Below are 12,603 nucleotides of genomic sequence, written 5' to 3' on the forward strand. Positions count from 1 at the left end.
ACAGCTCGATTTTCTGATGGTTCTGAGTGATATTTATTCTATAGTTTAGCTGTAATTTTGCTGTGTTTGTGCGAGGAGGTGAGCCACTTTTACCTACGCCTCCCTCTTGACCAGAAGTCCCCAGTTACATTTTTATATATCAATATCAAATGATCAAAAAAGAGAAACAATCCCATTTACAATTGCATCAAAAAGCATAAAATACCTAGGAATAAACTTAACCAAAGAGGTGAGAGACAAAAGATAGTGAAAAAGAAATTAAAGAGGATACATATAAATGGAAGGATATACCATGCTCACGGCTTGGAAGGATTAATATTGTTAAAATGTCCTTACGAAAGTGATATACAGATCCAATGCAATCCCTATGAAAATACCAGTGACATTCTTCTCATAAATAGAACAACTAATCCTAAAATTTATATAGAACCACAAAAGACCCTGCATAGTCAAAGAAACCTCGAGAAAAAACAAAGTGGGAGGTATCATGCGCCCTGGTTCTAAACTATACCACAAAGCTACAATAATCAAAACAATATGGTACTGGAATGAAAACACAGATCAATGGAATATACTAGACAGCTGTATCAACAGAACTGATTCCAACTTGAAGTTAATCCACCAGTTTAACTTCTGAGTGAATGAACCAGGATCTTTGAACCCCTCTCCTTCCTTGGGGTGGACTCAGAAATGTGTATAGAGGCTGTGGACTAATCATGGAATTTCCATCGGTCTTTCCTCTGGGCCAAGGTGTCCCTGATGTTATCTCTCTCTCAGCGCACTTTGGTGCCAGAGCCTCCCAGAACCTGGCCTCTTTGTTTCCGCTGACCACCCACACATTCCTTTCCCAGTTCATAGGTTGATTTCTGAGGGGGATAAAAACAGGTGGTCTAGTGGATAAAAATGTGGAGATATAAATGTCCTGCTGCCAGGATTGCATTTCTGTGAGTAAGTTCCCTATTAAACTCATTAATCAATAAGCTGGACCTCTCTGTCTTGTTCTTTGGTCTTTTAGCTCCTTTGCCATTTGGGGGCCTCTTTGCATATACAACCTTTTCATGCAACAAGAGTCCAGAAATAAATCCTCACTTATATGGTCAATTAATTTAAGACAAAAGACATAAGGATATATACAGTGGGGTAAAAACAGTCTCTTCAACAGGTTGGGAACACTGGACAGATGCATGTAAAAAAAATGAAATTGGACCACTTTCTTATACCATGTACAAAAATGAACTCAAAATGGATTGAAGACTTAAATGCAAGAACTGAAACCATAAAACTAGAAGAAAACATAGACAGTAAACTCTTTTACATAGATCTCAGCAATATCTTTTTGGAAATACCTCCTTTCCTCCAAAGGAAATGAGCACAAATAAACAAATGGGACTACATCAAACTAAAAACTTTCCTCTGCACAGCAAAGGAAACCACCAACAAAATAAAAAGACAATCTGCTGAATGGAAGAAGATATTCGCCAATGATACATTCAATGAGAGGCTAATGTAGAAATATATAAGGAACTCACATGACACTAAAAAAAAAAAAGAGGTCCAATTAGAAAATGGGCAGAGGACCAGAACAGACATTTCTCCGAAGAGGACACACAGATGGCCAACAGACATTAAAAATGAAAAGATGCTCAACATCACTAATCATCAGGAAAATGCAAATTAAACCCACAATGAGATACTGCCTCACAGCTATCAAAATGGATTATTATTTTTAAAAAATCAAATGCTGGTTAGGATGTAGAGAAAAAGGAGCCCTTATTCACTGCTGGTGGGATTGTAAGTTGGTACAGCCATTTTGGAAAACAGTATGAAGATTCCTCAAAAAATTAAAAATAGAGCTGCCATGAGATACAGCCATTCCACTTCTGGGTAGTCATTTGAAGAAAACAAAGACATTAATCTGGAAAGATACATGCACCCCTGTGTTCACTGCAGCATCACTTACAATAGCCAAGACATAGAAGCAGCCTCCGTGTCCACTGATGGATGGATGGATGGATGGGTAGATAAGATGGGTACAAATATACAACGTAGTACTACTCAGCAATAGAAAAGAATGAAATCTTGCCATTTGCGACATGGATGGGCCTAGAGGGTATTATGCTAAGTGAAGTAAGTCAGACAAAGAAAGACAAATACCACATATCACTTATAATGTGGAATGTAAAGACAAAACAAATGAACGAACAAACAAACACAGAGATACAGAGAATAAGCCAAAGGCGGGTTGGGGGTGAGAGGATGGATAAAAAGAAAAAAACTAAATGGACAATATTTTAAAGGAGCGACAGCTGGCATTTTGATTTTGTGCACTAGGTAGTGAGTGTTTCACCCACTAGGCACGCTGTATCTCAGTTCCAGTAGCATTAACCTGAAAGTTTGAATGGGATTAAAGCAGAATGTCATGGTTAAAATAAGGCTGCTTAATTCTGGCAGCAGGTGTGAACAATTGCAGTATTTCCTTTGTCTTCCCCCATCGACATAGATTTCTCTGGCAGAAATAATTTCAGGTTTTAAAAAGTGATTTTTAAAGCTAGCAGTTCTTCTCCGACACTCACAATGATGGGAGCCTCTACTCACCTCCCTGAAATAAATGGGGGGGGGAGAGGGCGAGTGGAACAGTTCTATTCCTCTTCCGTCTTTGTTTCTCTAAGAAGACAGTTATTGTACAGGAGAGAGCTGAAGAGAAGGGCCATATAAGGAAATGAAATAGTTTCCCCAGGACCTGAGGAGAATGAGTGCATAATAATGTATTTGCCAGAAACGTACTCTGTGTCAGACTCGTTTTGGTAAACTTGTCTCCTTTCATTGGTTCCGGGATCTCACTATGCTGTAATGCAGCCGTTTACCACCGTGAAACGCTCTGGGGCCGCCTCGTGTTGTTGGGAGAAGGCAGTATTGCTTTCTGAGTTACTGCCCTGGCGGCTCTGTAAATCAGCCCATGCTGTCACCGTGCCCTCTCTGAAGGGCACGTTGTACCCAAATGACTGCATTTCGGATTGACGCTCGCCACTCCCTGCTGCAGGACACTTCTCACCGCTTGTGTCTGTGTCCAGGTTTTTCTGTTGTTGTTCCTAAGCGTGGGCCACCCACACATTGCCACCCAGGCACTTCAGCCAGAGAAACTCTCGGGCTTCTGATCCAAACCCACCTTAACTCCAGACTTCACTTCCATTTCAAACGCTACATGGTGTCTGGCTCCCCCGCCCCCACCCCCTCCTCTTTTCCTCATTTGCTCTCGCCAGGCTCCTTGTTTCTTGAGACTTCACCCTGGCTTCTCCCCTGCCCCCACCTTTTTTTAATGCTCAGAGTTTTTCATGGCTAGTTCTTCTTTAACTTCTTTCTTTGGTCTTTTAGGCTTTCTTTCTCAAGGTTCTTATTTCACGTCTTTTACTGGAATGCCCTTGAAGAATGGAAAAACCACATTGTTGAGTATCTGCTTTGGATCATTCAAACCCAAAGCGTCAAGCAGTTCTGTGTCGTCCTGGGGAAGGTCCTGTAGGGATTGCCAGAGCCCAGAGGTTACTGCTGCGGAGTGACAAGACACACACACGAAAGAGCAGTTGATTTGATGCTGAGATGAGTGGTTAGACCAGGGACTTAATTCAGAAAATTACTGGGATGATCATAATGGGCAAAACTCTATAGTCCTGTGTAGAGAACAACAAAGGATTTAAAACGAGACACAGGCCGAGGAAGGTCCAGCACTTGAGTGCGTTTTATTTAGCTGTTCGAACGTCACTGTTTACACAGTCATGGTCTAAGTAAGTCATGATTAAGTGAACCCTTACTGGGGTTATTTCTGTCCTACCTTAAGAAGGAGAGTATTGACAGAAAAGCAAGCAGGTCCCAGGGATTATCCCGAAGGATACCTTAAAGGTTATTTATTGGCTCAGTGTAAATGGGGGGCTCTGGGTGCAAACACTACCTAAGGCACTGACCTTAGGTAAGGTACCTAAGGGCTCAGAACCTCAGTTTGCTCATCCTTGTTTTACAGCATGCCACCACCTACCTCAAAGCATTGTTTTAAAAAGGCTGTAATGAAATAATGCATGGGCAGCCCCTAGTATTTTGACATGTATTAAACTAACACAGAGAAGAATAGCTTACATTTGTTGCACACTAACTATGTGCTAGGCACGGGTCCAGGTCTGTTAGATGTATTAACGTAATCCTCATAACAACCCTATAAGATAGGTTCTTTTATTCCCATTTTACACATGAGGAAACTGAGGCCAGGGAGTAACTTGTTCAAGGCCACAAAGTTAGCAAGCAGCAGAGCCAGGAGGATATAAATCTTGACAACTTGGCTTCATTCATTGCCTGCAGTCTTACCCACCCCGCTATACTGCTCTTGGCTGTATGTTAGTTCACATTTCCATATTGCCCAAGGATGATTCATGCCCGTTTCTATGAGCATAAGGACAGCTAGTGTTCAGATCCCAGACTGTCACATTTGAAGGCAATCTTAATGTTTCTCTACCTCAACCACTCATCTGTTGAGTGCTCCATATAGCATCCCTGCCAAGTGGTCTCGAAATCTATAAACAAAGATTCAATTACGTTCAGTAAACCATACTTACTAAATTACAAAGTTAGGTAAGTAGACTAATAAATGTTGAGAAGAATTTAAAAAGAGGCTAGAGTGAAATAAAGTTTTCTGATTAATTTTATATCACCAGGAAACTCTTCTAAATAGAGCATAGTTTTCCTAAGCAATCCATGTAATGTGTTTTAGTTTAAATCAAGAACACTGTTTTTCCTTAAAAAACCAAAAACTTCTCCAATTCTTGGTTTTGCTTTTGACTTAAACTTTGTAAGAAAATAAAGAGGAAATTTGGCATTTTTCCCACTATTTAAGGCATGCTACAGACTCACAAGACAAGGAATAATTCAAAAGCCAGTTATGCCCTACCTTTACTTATATGGGTCTTTATTTTATCTTATTTCAATCATGTGATAACCCATAAAAAATTTCTCTCTCCCATTTTGCAGAAAACTAGCCCAGCTTGTCTAGCCAACATGCCCAATACCTCGCAGTAAGGGAGTGAACCAGGGCTAGATCCTCGGTCTTTACACTTCACACCGTGTGACTTTTCCACTGTTTAGCAAACCCTAGGAGGAGAATGTGTTGGTCCATTCATAAGTTGCCTTGAGTGAACGCTTACTGATTTGCCCAGTAACCAGGATGGTTGCTGTGAAGGACACAGGAGAAGCACGTGACAAGTCCTCTGCCTTCCAGGGACTGACAGTCGTGTGCATGTGTGTGCATTGAAGAGGCGTGTGTGTGTTTAACTATATACCCAGCACTCTTGTGCTAGATGCTGGGCATAGGAAGATGAATTTCTTATCCTTGAGAACTTACTGTCTAGTAGGAGGGAAGACACAGACACATAGTTACAATGTGCTGTAATACTAATATACTTACCAAAGGCCAAAATTTGTGCCAGCTATCTAAATACGTTTTCTCAGAACCTGACAACAGCTTCAATTTACAAATGAAGGTGGGGAGGTTAAGAGAGTTTAAATGATTTGCTCAAAAGTGCGATGTGTTTATTTTTATTAATAAATTTATAATGAGAAATTGGAGGAACTAGAATACTGGAATGGCTATGATTACAAACCTGCAGGAAGCTGACTGACTCCCTGTCAGATGGCTGTGTAAGCAAACATGGAGCAAAATGAATTACGTGTTTAAAATTGCCGATCCCGCACAGGGATGATCTTGCCGGGGGTTCAGGTCCGTGAAACTCTGGGCTGTGATCCGCTGCAACTGTCTTTACGTGAGGGGAGCCACACCAGTGGACTACACATTAGCCTAGAGACTAAGACTTCCTCTCCTCGGGCTGCTGTTGCAGCTGGCCTGGAGGGAGGGCCCGAATTTGCACTCCAGGCTTTCTGACTTAAAGCCTGCATTCTTTCTACTGTACCTTGTTGTTCCTCCTCTGTGAAAGGAGGTATGGACCTACTCATTGGTGTGGGCCCGGGAAAGGGATGTCTGTGACTGCCTTGGGGGTTAGGGACTCACAGAGGAGGACGTGCTTAAACTGAGGTCTTGATCATAGGAGGCTGCAAAATGGGCAAGCGAGGGGCATCCCAGACAGAAGGATCGCGACAGACAACATAAGAGGCACAAGAAAAATCATGGAGTGTTTAGGGTTACGGGCAGTTTGGTGAGAGAATAGTGGGTTACGAAGTCAAACACGTAGGCAGAGCCAGGATCACAGGGGTCTTAACTAAGTACTTTAGACTTCACGCTGTACGCAGTTGGAGGCCACTGAAGAATTTTGACATGTCAGATTTGTACAACTGAAAAAAAAAAAGAATACGAGGTTGGATTTAGTTCAGTTTTAGGCAAATGACGCCTTTGATTCCCTCGGAACCTCGGGAGAGGAGAGAATTGACTTCAAATATGGAATGAGGAGCCTTTTGCTGGGTCATCTCATGCTTGGAAACCCTCTGGCTCTTGCCTGAGCCAGGGTCCTCGTTAAACCATGGAGATGGGATTGGTTCCACAGTTCCACTACGGACACACGGAGGCCCTTCTCTGACGCACAAACACAGTCCGATTTAGACCTGGAGCTGACTGCATCTCCCTGGAATTCTCTGCGCCAGAATGACCCATAGTCCCAGCCTGGCCAACTGAATTCATCCCAGTGATGTTTATTGTACACCTATTCCATGCCAGCTGCTTCCATATACTCTGTCGCTTAATCTTAACAATCCTGCAAGGTGTAGCTATCAGCCCAGTTTTGTGAGCTGGGAATTGGCCCAGCACCACAGCTCAGGGTAGAGCTCGGGTTCGGGGGCAGACTGCGAGTGTCCTGTCGTCATCTGCTCTTGACGTTCTTTTCCACTGATGTGGGGCACAGTTCACAGTCTCGCATGTCATAATCAGGGGCATATCAGGCCCTCACTAAACCACTGTCGCACCTGGGACTATGTAATGAGACGCTTCTCCTCAAGCAGTAAGGTTTTTTTTTTTTGGTGGAAAAAGCTCACCCCTAAAATAAGGGAACAGCTGTCCCAAAGGTCCTGCACGAGGCTCCCCAACCCTTACTTAAAATTGTGCGTAACTCATGGTATGAGTTAGCCGGCTTCCCAGCCTATAAACGTTAAAAGCGGCAGAGCAGCTAGAGATAGTCACTTGTCGCTATCAGGCAAGTGGTGGCCACTGCTTGGTCTTGTAGAAAGTACTCGGACTTCAGAGTCAGCCAGGCTGGAGCTCAGTGCCGGTTGATTAACAGTGTGACTTCTAAAAAGCCAGTTAACTTGAAACTTAGCCTCGGTTGGCCCATCTGTGTGGTGGAGATGGTACTACCTCAAGGTTACCGTGCGAATCAGCGATAACAGACATACAGGGCCTAGTTCATAGCGGCTGGTCAGGCAGTAACTGTTAGGATTTTCAAAGCAGTGCTTTGGGCTCCAATCCAACCATGTGAGAAGAATGAGTTGTCGCCCTTCACTCATTTTTTCAAGTCCTCCTTATTCCAGTGTCCGCGTTATGTCACAGACAACACACTAGACCATCAGAACTGATGCGATGACAGTGAGGAGGGACTGCTAGTGGACCCAGCGTGCCAGCGGGCTTCCCTGTGCTTCTGCTCACCTGTCCCTCATGGCTCCCCTTTGATCCGCCAGCACCTGCCTCTCAGGTGGGCTGCCTGTCGCTTTGCGTGCATTCTGTACTCTCGTTTCAGCCACATTCCTACTTCAAACAGTTTAAAAGAAAGCCAGTGGTCTGAGTGGCCATTCTCTTTCCCCAAGTACAGACATCAGAGGGCGCCTTGATAAATGAGAAAAATAAACGGATCTCCCTCAGTGAAGAGGCCCCCCGCCCCCCGTGATGTATGGGGCGCTCAGGCAGCACTCACGCCTGCAGTTGGAGCCCATCTGTGTTCTCTGTTCACTGCCCGAGTACTGTCCCCTTGTGGTTTGCATCATTCCCAGACACTGGCCAACCCCAGCCCTCCCCAGTTTGCTCGGTCAATAGCTGTCTTATTTACACACACTCCCTCTCTCTTTGGACGCCAGATGTGAAGTTTCAAGACAGCAGAGGCCAGGCTGGCGAACGCTGGGACACCTGCTTGAGCAGGCAAGCCAGTCAGCTGCTGCTGCTGATGATGTTGGCCCTTTTTCATGGACAGCATGAGCGCGTCACCCCACCAAGCGCACACACGGGCAGCTGAGGGAGCCTCATAAATTATGGTTTTGTTTGTTTACTCAGGGCAGGCAGCGTGGTGTAGTGGAAAGAGCCTTGCACTTTGAAGCAGAAAACATGGGTAGAGTCCTCCCTGGTTGTGTGGTTTTGTCTTCAGAGCTCCTCTTTCTTCACGGATACGTAATATCGAGGCCGTGATACGTGATCAGTGCTGGTTGTTTACCTGCTTATTGGCCATCTCCACCTCCATGTAAGTTCGAGGAGGTCAGGGCTGTCCTGGCCGTCACTTTGTCTCCAGCGCCTATCTCCAGACAGGGCCTGGAACGTAGTAGGTGCTTGGACAATATTGAATGAATGAATGAGTGAATGAATGAATGAATGAATGAATGAAAATTCTGAAACTGCCTCTTCTACTCACTGGCCATGCGGCCACAGAAGAATCATTTCTCTTCTCTGGGCCTTAGTTTTGTCAGCTGTAAAATGAAAGCCTTAGATCTTTATCCCGGACACTCTAAGATTGTAAGATTCATTCACTTAACAAATTACCTCGTGTCTCTGTGCCGGGCACTCTGCCAAGCCCTGAAAATAGAGTCATAGACAAGTCGGAAGCAGAACCTGCCCTCGTGGAGCTTTGAAAGGGAGAGGCAACCAAATGAATCATGGTGCAAACAGGCATTTAGGACCATGGTGATAGCCGACAAGGGGTCTGCAGAGGATGTGTAGGAGGCGGGCCTAACCATGCTGGGAAGCCTGGGGCTGTGGTGAGGATCTTGTCGTTCTCGAGGCAAAGGGCGGCCAGGGAAGACAGTTCTGATCATTATGGAGAGCTCACTAGCGCAGGCACGGGGGAGAGCGGGAGCCCCCCTTCCATGCCTGTCTGAGGGAGACCGCCCAGATATTACCCCCTTTTGTAGCTGCGGAAACAGGCCCGGGGAGGTCAGGTGACTCACCACAACCACCGCACGAGTTGGCGGTGGAGCTTGCTCTTTGCAATTTTAGCCCACTCCTTTCAATACCACCTTACAGAATGAGAGGTGTTTCCCTCTTACAACCTCCAGATGCCTACATTTTGGAGCTGAGTACCTTGTAAAACACAATTCCCATTTGAAAATTGAATGTCTTGTAAGCAACTTTGAAGCAAGTCTGAGAAAGACAAATTTCTCCTGAGCATCTGCTTGCACTTTGGGCAGCTACAACCAAACCTTTGACGTATTTGAAATTATCCTTAGGATAGATTCCTAGGAACAGAATCACTTTGTCAAAGGATACGCATTTTTAGAGACTCTTGGTATGTATTGCCAAACTGCCCTCCCTAAAGTCGTACCAATTTTGATGTTTATCATCAGGACATAAAGTCATAAAGTCATCAGTAAGAATGACTTCCTTGCTGCTTCAGATAACAGGGACCAAGCTAATTTAACTTAAGCAAAATTGAATAAAGCTGAGTTTCCGGCATACTGATTTTGTTCATTTAGAGACGGGAAATACAACTAGGCTTTGACAGTTTTAATTGAGGAGGGAAGAGGAAGCTACAGCCATAGTACCCATGTGTCGCAGAAAGCTCTCTGAGGCCTCCGAGGAAGCCAAGGGGTGCCTCACACGTGGTCTGGTCGCTCAATGGCGGGGAGGCACTTGTGTGCCGCTGCTGCTGCTCAGGGCTCAGTGAGGCTCCTGGAGACGCAAGCAGGTCTAAGAAGCTGCTAGAACTCTGCATCTGGGGCCTTTAAAAGTACTGAGAAGGAAGAAAAGTCTGCGGCAGAAGCTGCTCTGTGGGGAGAGCAGCAGTGAGCCACCACCGCCGGCAGAATCGGGAGGGCCAGCGTGGGCTTGTTATCTCAGCAAGTGGGGACACGACGCAGGCCCAAGAGTCGGGGAGCGGGGTGCCTGGTGTGCTGGGCCCGGATCTGCAGCGTCCCCAGTGTCTTGCACAGAACAGGCTGCTGCAGGTAAGTTTTAGAGCCAAGTGAGCTTTCAGGAATTTGCTAATAATTCAACACATATTTAATGTGCTAGACAGTGGAAATAGAGTAGAAATTGGGATAACAGGGTTCATGCCCCCACAGGGCTTACAGTCTAGTGAGGGTTGACGATAGGTAATAAGCAATTGCCATTTATCAAGAGCAGGGCCATGGGCGAAGCACAGGGAACCATGAAAGCATGCAGCAGGGAGCCCCATGCCCAGGGAGCCCCATGGCAGACATGGTTAGGCTACAAGGTACGTTCTGATGAGGACAGAGACAGTATATTCCCTGTGCACTGCTGTATCCCAGGACCTGCTACATGACAGGTCCTCCGTAAACATTTGATGACTGGATGAACACAAGAATGAATAAAGTGATGTCTACATTGGTAAGCCAAGTTGAGGTTAAGGATAATGTTCCAAGGAGAGATAAAGGCAGCGTGAAGGACTGGATGGATTAGGAAAGTAGTTTGATGTGGCTAAAACAAAGACAAGGAAGCTCAGAGTGGCGGAATTCAAGGCTGAGGAGGTAAAAGGAGGTCAGGTCATGGAGGGTCTTATAAGCCATAGTTAGGAGTTTGGATTTTTTTTAAGGGAAATAGTGCCTAGTTATTTAGCTAGGAAGTGATATACTCAGATGACAGAGATAATAACAGTGGCTAGTTATTACATGCCAGTCACATACCAGAGACTTTACACATAGTATCTCTTAATTTAAAAGCCCTGAAAGGTATATATCATTCTCCATGTTATACATAAAGGTACGTGGCCTATCAAAGGTCAAATAACACATCCCGGATGGAACCCCAGGCCTGTCTGACTGCAAAGCCCGTGCACGCTTTCCACCGCCTCCCACTGCCCCTGTTGTTCTCGGTGCTCTTTCGTTGTTACTGACAATGTCCCTCACCTGGTCCTTGGCTGAAGAACATTCTTTAGCCACACATGTCAGTAGCTTCTTAGGACAGCCCAGAGCTGTGCCGCTGCTGTTGAGTTTTTGTTGTGTAGAATGGCAAGAGCTGGTGGCCTCAGGTATGATGCGTCACCTGGCTGTGTCGCTCTCCTGTTAGCCTTTCCATCACATCTGCCCGGTACACATCTTAACACACGTAACATGACCATTCAAACAATGGCCATTCGGGAGCTTCTGCAGATGCTCCCGGCACTATCAGAAGTTCACAGGTATTATTTCTTTTCATCTAGCAGCAACGTGTTGAAGTAGCTATCACTAGTCAGATTCTGCCATGAAAGAATTGATGCTGAGAGAGGTGAAATGACTTGCTGAAGATCACTCAGTTAAAAATTTATAGAGGGATATCTACTTCTGGTCAGGCAGAGGGACCAGCACGGAGTTAGCCCTCCCACCATAAACAACTGTTAACACTGATACAATATATGATATAATTGTTCTTAAACATTGCACAACAGGGAGAAGAGGAATATGTTCTCTAATAGAAAGGATACAGATGCAATGTGTCTTATTGTCACCTAATTTGGAGGCATTTGCTAGACCTGGATGCAGAGAAGGGGAAGCCAAACAGAACATTTACTAAGTTGAGGAGACAAATCAGAGGTCGGGATTATGGAGGTTGCTGAAATTTGCAGGGCAGGGTTTCAGAGAGAATGGAGCTGCACGGAAAAGGAGCTCCAGAAACAACTAGAGGAGTCCCCTGCACAGTCACAGGAAGACACTCCGTAAGGCCAGGCAGAGAAGAACTAAAGGTAAATATGTACGACCCATGGACATGAACTAAGGGGGGGATGCTGGAGGGTTGGGGGGTGCAGGGTGGAGGGGGCGTAAAGGGGGAAAAATTGGGAAAACTACTAGCATAATCAATAAAATATACTTTAAAATAATAAAACAAAAAATAAGAAATAAAATTAAAAAATTGAATTTCATGCCTGGGGGGGTTGAAAAGTAAAAAAAAAGTAAAAAGTAAATAATGGGTTGGCCAAAAAGTCCATTATATTTTTTTTCTTGTACGATGTCTGTATTAGTGTTTATTCGTCTTTTTATTAAATTTTTTAAAAGATTTTATTTATTTATTCTTAGAGAGGGAAGGGGTCAGAAAGAGAGGGAGAGATTCATCAGTGTGTGGTTGCCTCTTGCACACCCCCTACTGGCCTGCAACCCATGTGCCCTAGACTGGGAATGTAAGTGGTGACACTTTGGTTCGCAGGCTGGCCCTCAATCCACTGAGCCACACCAGCCAGGGCTATTTGTCTTTAGCTTCATTCGAAACAATTTTGTTAGATTGTATTATGACAGCTGCCATATCAACATGCATTAAAAAAAACACTTATCAAAATTTGGTGAATTTTTGTACAGCCATTTTCATATTGAAGATGGAAGAAGATACACAACATCTTTGGCGTATTATACTATCTTATTTCAAGAAAGGTAAAAACGCAACTGAAATGCAGAAAAAGATTTGTGCAGTGTGTGGAGAAGGTGCTGTGACTGATTGAA

The sequence above is a fragment of the Desmodus rotundus genome, chromosome 5 (genome assembly GCF_022682495.2).
Source record: "Desmodus rotundus isolate HL8 chromosome 5, HLdesRot8A.1, whole genome shotgun sequence".
Lineage (NCBI taxonomy): Eukaryota > Metazoa > Chordata > Mammalia > Chiroptera > Phyllostomidae > Desmodus > Desmodus rotundus.